Below are 8,404 nucleotides of genomic sequence, written 5' to 3' on the forward strand. Positions count from 1 at the left end.
CCCTGGTATAGACAATAACATCATGGTCAACATGGATGGATGCTTCAATGTATGAAGTTGCTTTGGCCTTGCAGGTTCACATTGACAGGTCACAAAGAAATGTTGCAAGTTGGTATGACATAGGGCTGGAGCCAATGGAGCTGTTTGGACTATGGAACTGTTATGACTGGAACATGATTTGTTCAGTAGCAGGCTAGCACCTACAACAAGGTAGTGTCATGGTGCATTGATGCTTCACTGTAGTTGATACCTTGGAGGGTGGTTTGTTTTCACTGCAAACTGACTGCTGATTGTTGTTTTGATGCAGGTCTGGTAATCATGTTATGGCAAGGCAAGTTGGGTCGATGGCTTGAGTTAGCAGCATATGCTTCCAATGAGGAATGGGGTTGATGATTGTAGGTTTAATGTTGCTCAATTCTGCAGCACACATATCAAGTACAATGTGATTCGAATGTACATCTAAGAACAGAGGAGGCACCATGCTGACAGCTTCCTGTCTAGTGATATTTCCAATTTCATTTTCTAGCTTTAAGAATTCATGAAACTTCTTAAGTGATTGATTCTTCCTGAGCTGCATACGGGAAAAAATTAGAATGCCAAGCAGGATTTTCAGGATACCATGGCAAGGGTCTAATAGCATCCTCCTCATCCCCTTCAAGAACAATGGCCTGGAGAGCACGTGCAAAGTCATTTTCCAGCTGGGACCGAATATCGGCATGAAAAAGGCTACTGGAATTGATTCTAAATGCTGCAGGACCTTGATACCTTGGTCAAGTTCAGATGTGTGCTTAGTCTCATAGCAGGGTTCTTGTCCTGGTTCCAACTCATATGTTGCAGAGCTAACTGTAGGAGCATCAACTGTCACAGCTACTTTTACTGTAGGCATATTGGACCAATCAGTGACTTCTTCAAACCTTTTCTGTTTATTGTAGATTATTGTAAGTCCCCTTGTTATGCCACTGGTTTGGACTCTAACAGCACCCTCTGTGCAAGTTACAAGTGAAGGATCAACGACTGCAAGCAACGCTGTTGGGTCACGAAGGTAAACTCCATTGGTGTTGTATGCGTCACAATGGTAAGAGAAATACACCTCTAAGATTCCGGTCAGGTATTGAGCAAATTTTCCTTTAGAACTTGCTAACTTTTCTCGATCAGAACCTGACAATACGACTTGGTGAGTAACATTTATTCCAACTGCCAATACATCTGCACCACTTGTGAATACAACATCAGCAGCATCTGGATCACCAAATATATTTGCTTCAGCAGCTGGATTCACATTGCCGTTTACTGCAAAAGATCCACCAAGCAGAACAATTTGCCCGATGTTCTTAGCGAATTCCGGGTCCATCTGTATAGCCAAAGCAATATTTGTAAGAGGGCCCAACGCCACCACAGTGACTTTTCCAGGGTCAGCTTTCGCAAGAATTCAGCAGCTGATTCTTCAATGGGTTTCCCATTTGGTGGAGGAAAGTTTTGGTTGCCAAGTCCATCTGCACCATGAACAAAATCTACAATGCGAAGTTTCGTCCCTTTAGTTAATGTGACATGGGATCCTTCAGCAACTGGTATATCAGTTCTTCCAGCAACTTCCAACAGATGCAAGGCATTTCTGGTAGCAAGAGTAGTGTAAACGTTTCCATAGATAGTTGTAAACGTTTCCAAGGAATATAGCCATAGCATCATCGATTCCAGGGTCGGTGTCAATTATGATCCTCTTTGTAAATGGATATTCAATGGACAATTATGGGTGAATTTAGGGTTTAATGGATTTGGGTTGACTTTGGTCAAAGTTGACCAAAAAGTCAAATTGTTGACCAAAGTCAACAATTGGTCAAAAATGCCAAATTTTGTATTTTCTTGTATGGACTCACATGTAATGGTTTACAATGACATGAAATAAATTGAAATGGATTAACAAATGGTTTGAAGTTGGTTTCCAAATTGCTTTGTTTATGACTTGAGTGCTTGACCCTTTTTTAAAAAATAACATAACTTGACAGGCAATATATGTTAACAGGGCCATGAAATGATGGTATAAGATTAGGATTCGAAAGGGATATTTATGAATCAAATGGCATGACTAGCAAGTGGCTTGAGACACGAGAAGCTTGGTTGTTCAGATGACCCAGACCATAGATGTATCCACAGTCACATGAACAACACCATGACTTTGGACCAAGACCAATCCTCATATAAGACCAGAGTAAGGTTAGGCCAAACGTGCTAAACAAAAGTGAAAACATAAAAAAAAAATCAGGACCAAAATCGGAGTATGACACTCATGACAATGGTTCTTCTACTTGGCTCAAATATTTGGGATCCCTAGCACAAGAACACACAAATCAAAAAGTTCCACAATACAAATAAAGAATGAACAAGAGGGAGGTTAGAATTTGGTCCTTTCAATGTTCATCTTCAAGCTTTAAGCATTCTAAAGGCATGATGCCTAGTTGCTCTTTGACATTTTAAGCACTCTAAAGGCATGAGGCCTAGTTGCTCTTCAAACTCCATTAGTTTAAGTAAGGTCCTAAAATCTAAGTCCTTTGTCCATTTGCATTTGGTTTCCCACAATCAAAACAAAACAAGCACAATAGTATATACACAATAATGTGCTCAAGTGAGCAAAAGGCAAATTGCATTAACATAAACATGAGCTCAAGTGAACAAAGGGCAAAAGCAAATGAATTATATGTACAAGATATTAAATTGCATGAAAGTAAATTGCAAGAATTAAATGACTTGAATTAAAACTTAATGGTCAATAGTTAGTGTTAGTGTGCCATAAGGCAATTTAGCGATATGTTAAGAAATCGTAAGTGGACTAATGTAGTCACACCTATCTGAGGTCGGCCAATAAAACTATAGGCAACAAACACAAGTTAGAGAGCTTGACTAGTAAGCCAAGCTCCTACAACTTGCCATGCCAAAAGAAAATAAAGATGATCTTGTATTGATTTAGGTTTTTTGCTTGACAAAGAAGCAACCTATCCTTAATGCAAAGCCATTCACTTGATCTTTGATCAAGGTGAATTAGATTTGAATCAAGTAAGGTTAAGCCTCCCATATGTCAAGGCCAACCACCAATCTTTAACTCATTGATCAAAAAGAAAAAGAAGAAGAAGAAGATGATGAATAAGAATGTACATGAATTGAACTTCAAATGAGATAAGCAAAGTACATTTACCAAAGATAAATGGAATCAAGGTCAAACAATAGTAAACAGAAGCAAAATGGAACTTAGAAGTCAAGAAACAATTTTTTTTTTTTTGGTATTTTTGAAAATTTAAATAATACTTGAATTAAAATAATCAAATCAAAGGTCAAACTTCAAATCCATTTCAAATCAACTTGAAAAAAGTCAAAATGGATCATCCTAAGTTCAACAAGGTCAAACAAAGTTTGACAAAAAATTTCAGCATTTTTAGAAACCAGAAACTATTTTTAAACAATTAAAAATGAATAAAAAATAACCTAATTGAACTAAAATCTCAAATAAATCTCAAATCAATTAATAAATTGATGAGAATATTTTTCATAGATCCATCATCATTCGAAGAGGTTAAGAAAATATTTTTGCATTTTTTGAATATTGGAAACTATTTAAAATGAATTAAAAATAACAAGAAAATAGAAAATTAATAAAAAATATCAAATGACAAAATAAAAAATATTAAAAATCATTTTTAGAAACTAGAATTTAAAAGGGAAATAATGCAATTGGTCCCATATTTTTTGGAATTAAAATGAAAGAGTTATGATTTTTTGAAATAAAATGGAATTAAGATAATAAAATGAATTAATTCAAAAATAACAAATATCCTGGCCCGTTGGATTGAATCTCATTAAATGACCTGGCACATCAAGTGGCTTTCAGGCGCGCGCTCACCAAAGGCATGAGTAAACTGAGCAACACAGTGAATTAAAAATAGTCATAACATCCAATGGCCATGATTTAAACTGGGAACACAATCCAACGGCCTAGATCAAAACTGGCAAAGGGACGGTGGTGTACACCACCGTCTTCTCCGGCGAACACATGGATTCCGGCCAGAGTTGCAGGTATCGAAAACTCAACCAAATGAAGTGATCCTCATATCATTGGAAAGCTGGGGTGATGTACATCACCCTTGTACCATTGGTTTCTCCTCTAGACTCTCACAGGAAGAGAAATCAGGGAGAGAAAATCATGGTGTTCAAGCTGAACTTAATGGATTTACAAAATTAAATGCACAATTCAAATGCCTCTTATGAGAGGACTTCAGAGGAGCCAATAACCACAAGAAAAGAGCTATAATCAGTGAGTTTCGATTGAAAAAGTTTGGATATCAACCTTGGAAATGCAGATCTATGAAGCACGATTCCTTCCAACTCTTGATTGCAGTGTGTTCTTGAGATGGAGATGGAGCAAGGCTAAGGAATTTAAGTCCAATAATCAACCAATGAAGTTGAAAATTGGATCTGAAAAATGAAAGTGAAATTGCACAATTCCTTTAGAGTGAGGTTTGGATTGGGTTCTACAGCATATAAGGCGCCTTGAGGTTGGAAAATGATGAAGGTATGCACCTGTATTTATAGCAAAGCAAGCCGCAAGGCATGGGAAAATCATGTGTGCATGAAGTGGGGGCTTCTATGCATGGGCCTGTACAAGCGCATGGAGGGCCCAAATCCAATTGCTTTGGCATGCTGAAATCATAATAAGATGAAATGGACGTGCAAATGCAATTGATTTGGAGTGTGCATGAAGTTTCAACATGGTTTCTAAAAATGCACGTAATTCTTCATCTCTTCGAAAATGCATTTTCCCAAAATGAAACATGGCCTTGTGGGTAATGGTTGGAAAGGTCTTGACATGAGAATCAATTGTTATGTTGAACAAAAATCCATTTGGAGTTGGGAAATTAATGAAAATTGGTCATAAAGTTCAAGGTGCAAAACATGTGAATGTGAAATTTTCCAATATGGACCAACTTCAAGCCCTTCTGTTTCAATGATGCAAGCTTCAAATGACAAAACCTTCAACATAAAAGTTGTATATTTTTTCAATAAAATCAATTTGGACTTAAATTTTGAATCATTTTAATTTTGATGTGAAATTTATGGGCACTTGAAGTTGGACTTTTTCACATTTCAATGCCTTTGGACCAAAGTGACCTATAATGTTTTGCATTATCACATGTACTTATTTTAGGATTATGAAAATTTGTTCAACATAACAAATGAAGTATACATCTTAAAATTTCCAATGCATCTCATCCCACCTTAAAATCATAAAAAATGAGAGAGTTAGGTCCATGGGAAGTTGATCTAACATTAGGGTTTTAGTCAAAATGACCTATAATGTTTTGAAATGGACTATGACCTTCCAAGATTCAAATCAATTTTTCATGAACATGAAAGTTGTTCATATTGTTCTTAAGAAAAAATTTCCTCTTGGGGTCATCTTCATTTGACAAACACATTAAACTTTAGGTCTCAGTGTATTTCAAAATAGTCAGATGGATTGACTAATCAACTTCTCAAGTCCAAACTACAAATCTTGATGAATTGATGATTGAGGACACTCAACTAAGATACAATATGCATGAAATGATGAATTAAATAACTTCCCTTGATTGTATTTGATCATGGGTTGAGTTTGCTTCATGAGCAAGGCACAGTTGATGCACAATTGAATTAGGGTTTCCTTGGGAAACAAGCCTCAAGCCCTTTGGTTTGCTTTGATAAAATTGACACATTGAGATACTTGGGAGGCATATATGATGAATGAGAGCTTTGTGAATCATTTTCATGCTTGCTTTCCACTTCATCTGGCCATATCAATGAGCATAGGGGCCTCCTAGGAGCCTTAGATCTTGTGATTGCTCAAGCTACAAAACAAAAGATGTTAGTGACATATTTTTGTGCTTTTGGTTAGTTAACAAAATAACAAAAGCAATAATATACAATTCAAGCATGCTTGGCGGTCTCAAACCAACTCACACAAGTCCCAACCCTAGGGTAAGGAGCCAAGATGCTATGATCCTTGAGGCAAATGCAATGTGCAATGATATGATGCCATGAGGGATCTTATGGTCAAAATTAGGGTCTTACAGATGGCCCTATTTAAGGTCTTCTAACCGGAGATATGAAGGTTAAAATCTTCGTCTCGACGAGGTATAATAGGCTTAAATAATAACAAAGAGACGAATTTTGGTCCCTAAGAGACCTCGTGATGCAAATGTATGTATGCAAAATTAATGCTCTGTGGGGATATGTGTCCAAAAAGGTAAAAGGAATCGGGAGAAACTGAAAGTCCATATGAGTAATACACTTATAAATGAGATAGAGACTCTGGGGAGTAAAGGGGAAAAATGCGTGAGCAGGTCAAAACTTAAAACTTGTTGGAGACACGAAGGGATTCCATGAAAATAAATCAATGGAAAGACTCGAGCTGATGCAAAGATGCATGTATTGGGGAATATGCCAATACAGCAAAACTATCCACAAAGGATACTTCGGATAAAAATCCGGACTCAGATGGGGAAAACCCACCAAAGGGACTCATGCCAGGAATGTCCACAAAGGACTCAGCTGAGGAAACAACAAATGAGCTATTACCGGTTACTCGGTAATAAGCTCAAAGAGACATGTGATCAAAACACCGGTATAAGGGTGAGAGAACAACATGCTCGGGGAGAATGAATATCTAAGACCGGTATAAGGGTGAGAGAACAACATGATCGGGGAGAATGAACATCTAAGACCGGTATAAGGGTGGGAGATATCAATCATACAAAAAACATCTGAGGAAGACCTAACAAGGTATATTTCAACTCAGGAAAATCTGACTCCACAGGGGACAAAAAGTCATAATAGGGAGCAGAAAGGAAGGAACACCAGGGATACCGGTTACTGGGCATATAATAGGTGACCAACCAAGGCGTGAATTGGGGAATATTTACAAAACACTCATCATCTGAAAGGAGGGCTGAAAAAAGCAAACTCGATTACAGGATGGACATTCGATTCCATAAGGAAATACGAATCTTACTCAACTGGGGAAGAACAAAGACTTCGACTGAAGAGCGCATGAGATATATTATCTATTATTGTCAGAACGTAGATAACATACTCGCATGGAAGATTATCCACAACCGGTTACTGGGTTAATAAAGGATAAATCGACCGAAAAGAAAGGACATCGGGATACCGGCTACTGGGTACAAAATGATGACCAATCAAAGGGGGAGAAATGATCACTACCAACAAAAGGGTAAATGAAAGATGACTTGTTGGGATAAATTGCTTTATCTGAGCAATTATCCAAGAGATATATCGCCGGTTACTGGGAGATATACTCTAAAGGTGAGGGAATATCAATACTGAATATTGGATAAAGATAACCAACAAATAGGGGATTACATCTACCGGTTACTGGGTAGAAAACCACGGAGAAAGTAACCATCATCGGTTAGGATGAACGAAATTAAGGGTTAACTCTGCAAGGGGATAAAATGGGGTTTACAACTACCGGTATGAGGGTAGAAAACCACATAAATAGGGCTTACAACTACCGGTTACTGGGTAGAAGGCCACAAAACTCTGTCGGGGAAAAGATGGACAATTACTGGTTATTGAGCAATCATTCATCTAAACTACGGGGAAGCTGCAAGGGAAAATAGCAAGACTAGTCAATCTAGAAACAAACTAGAGAGACACAATGAAGTAAGACTCAACCCAATGAGGATATAACTCAGGGGAGCAATTCCATCCCAATACATGTTTTGAGAGGAAACTGAAACAACAATCATCCACGAGGACATAACCCAGTATGGAATATGGAAGAAAGGGTAAACACTTTCTGCCTATGGGGCTGACTCTATATGGAGAGATCAGACACAAACATCTGCTTGGAGAAATATGTATCACCAAATATCAAGAGACACTAACAAAGATATATGGCAAAGAATGCAACATGAATATCTGAATGTTATAATTATGCATGTATATGCGTGGTTTATGTATGATGAATACTGACGAACAGACATATCTAACACAAACAGGTCCAAGAATTAATGGACATACATCCGGTACTACATCTCAAGAGAGAAAGTCAGGCCCACTAGAGAAAATCCAATCTGGTGGGGGTAACCAAACACCAAATCTCTGCAGGGGATAAAGACCAATGCTGAGAAATCAAGCGAGGTCGCTGCCAGGGACGAAGATCAATGCTAGAGGAACAAGCGGGATCACCGAGAATCAGAGACTGCTGTTGGGAAAAGCAAGGGATCACAATCACCAAAGCTGGGGATCTTCCAACAGTATGCAGAGAACAGGATAAGATCAGAGAAGAAATCTACTAGGATCTTATCAGGAGGTGATGTAGGATTCTGCGGGGAACAACCACCAAACAGAAGCACAT

At 37.9% G+C, this 8,404-nt stretch overlaps 1 pseudogene; it reads right to left on the minus strand.

The window, feature by feature from the left end:
* Positions 1-316: 316 nt before the first annotated feature.
* Positions 317-3,898, minus strand: LOC127095889 (probable uridine nucleosidase 2; annotated as a pseudogene).
* Between the last annotated feature and the right edge of the window lie 4,506 nt (positions 3,899-8,404).

The sequence above is a fragment of the Lathyrus oleraceus genome, chromosome 1 (assembly GCF_024323335.1).
Source record: "Lathyrus oleraceus cultivar Zhongwan6 chromosome 1, CAAS_Psat_ZW6_1.0, whole genome shotgun sequence".
In the NCBI taxonomy this organism is placed as follows: Eukaryota; Viridiplantae; Streptophyta; class Magnoliopsida; order Fabales; family Fabaceae; genus Lathyrus; species Lathyrus oleraceus.